The sequence below is a fragment of the Tenrec ecaudatus genome, chromosome 2 (genome assembly GCF_050624435.1).
Source record: "Tenrec ecaudatus isolate mTenEca1 chromosome 2, mTenEca1.hap1, whole genome shotgun sequence".
NCBI classification, from domain to species: Eukaryota; Metazoa; Chordata; class Mammalia; order Afrosoricida; family Tenrecidae; genus Tenrec; species Tenrec ecaudatus.
Genome location: NC_134531.1, coordinates 294,884,341 through 294,886,366, shown reverse-complemented (window position 1 = coordinate 294,886,366; position 2,026 = coordinate 294,884,341). Strand labels below are relative to the sequence as shown.

The 2,026-nt window shown below is 49.6% G+C and overlaps 1 pseudogene; it reads right to left on the bottom strand.

Moving 5' to 3' along the window:
* Window positions 1–720: 720 nt before the first annotated feature.
* LOC142441522 (small ribosomal subunit protein uS5 pseudogene) lies at window positions 721–1,649 on the bottom strand (annotated as a pseudogene).
* Between the last annotated feature and the right edge of the window lie 377 nt (window positions 1,650–2,026).

The window sequence follows — 2,026 nt, the reverse complement described above, 5'->3', positions numbered from 1 at the left end:
CTTCAGAATGAGCGGCCACACTGAGAGTACATGGATGGATCCATATTTGATGTCTTTCCATGCATTGAAGTTATTGTCTTACTGATGTCCAAATTGCTCCATGTGGGCTTAGTGCCTACTCACCTTCCCGAGTCCTTTGGCCATGACCCTCGTTTCTCACACACCTTTTTAGCTTTCTAGTATCAGATGGTCCAAGTTCATTGTGTTCATTTCCTGTCCCAGACCTGGAATCGCCAAGAAATCCTACTTTCTTGGAGCAGAAAACTGCATTTAGACTCTACAGTCTAGGCACTGGGGTGTTCTCTGCTACTGTGTCCATCCCTGTTTCTTAGCCTTTATTTTTTGCAGAGCTTTAAAAAATGTGCTTTCATTTTAGATAACACGGAGTTCATATTGATATTTATTATTAAGTCAGAGAGTTTTAGTTAACTTCAAACATCAAAAGCTCGATCCTGATTCAAAGCAGTCTTTTAAAAAATGATTATGACAACCACGGAACAGCAAACAGTGAAGTCTTTCAGAGATGCACACATAATTGAAATATTCAAAGATAAAATTCCACAGGTTCTGGGATTTGCTTTATAATCCAAGGGGTAGTATGGGAAACGTGGATGATGAATGAATGAGAGAAAATTGATCAGAAGTTGATAGTTGCTGTGTCTGATTAATGGGTACATGGGGCTGTTAGTTTAGTTCCCGTACATTTTTACATGGTTGAGATTTTTTTTTTGGCAGGCTCAATTCACTTTATTACATTTTGTATAAAATTGACTATGTGGTAGCCACAGCTGGAGCCTGGGTCCTCTGCATGGAGACTCTGGTGTGGGTCTTCACAAGATGGTCAGTGAATTCCTGGTAGGGAGACTTGGTGAACACGGTCTCTTTCCAGAGGTCAGGGGTCAGATAGCTGTAGGTCTTGGAGATGGCATCAAAGGTGGTTTTGGCAAAGTTGCCCAGGGTGGCTGTGCAGCCCCTAGCCGACGTGTAGCAGTCATCAATACCTGCCATCATCAGCAGTTTCTTGGGCACAGGGGCTGAGACGATGCCAGTGCCCCTGGGGGCAGGGATGAGTCGCACCAGCACAGACCCACAGCGGCCGGTCACCTTGCAGGGGGCCGTGTGGGGCTTGCCAATCTTGTTGCCCCAGTAGCCTCGCCGCACCGGGACAATGGACATCTTGGCCAAGATGATGGCCCCTCGGATGGCGGTGGCGACTTCCTTGGAGCACTTGACACCCAGGCCAACGTGCCCATTGTAGTCCCCGATGGCAACGAAGGCCTTGAACCTGGTGCGCTGGCCGGCTTGGGTCTGCTTCTGCACAGGCATGATCTTTAGGACCTCGTCCTTGAGAGCCATCCCCAGGAAGAAGTCAATGATCTCAGACTCCTTGATGGGCAGGGAGAACAGATAGATCTCCTCCAGGGACTTGATCTTCATGTCCTTGACCAGACGACCCAGCTTGGTGACAGGGAGCCACTCCTTGTCTTCGACTTTGCCCCCGCGAGCTCCGTGGCCTCACGGCCCCTACCCTGGCTGCGACCCCGTCCTCCCAAGCCGCTGCCGAAGCCTCCGCGGAAGCCGCCGCGAGCTGCGGCTCCCGGGCCCCTGGGGCCCCCAGGCCCTGCCGCTGCACCGGCGTCATCCGCCATTTGGTGTTTTCTCGAAGAAGAAGCGAGATTTTTATACGTATTTTTTATCCATTTTATAGGGAGCTCTTACAGCGTCCTAACATTTCATAGTTCAATCGCATCCAGCAGTGCTGTGGAATTGCTACCACAATCAGTTTCAAAACACTTCTTTCTTCCCTCCTTGGTATCAGCTTGCCTTTATGCCCCTCCCTCCCCCACCCAACCCCCTAAGAACCTTGAATGAATTAATTAATGCCACGTCGTACACCATCCATGATCTCCTTTCACATATAGTTCTATTGCTCACTGCCCTTGCATGGGGTTATACAGCCTCCATGCTATCAGCTCTCATCTACCACCCCTTCCACTCTCTTCCGCTACCTGCAGGGCTGCTATTC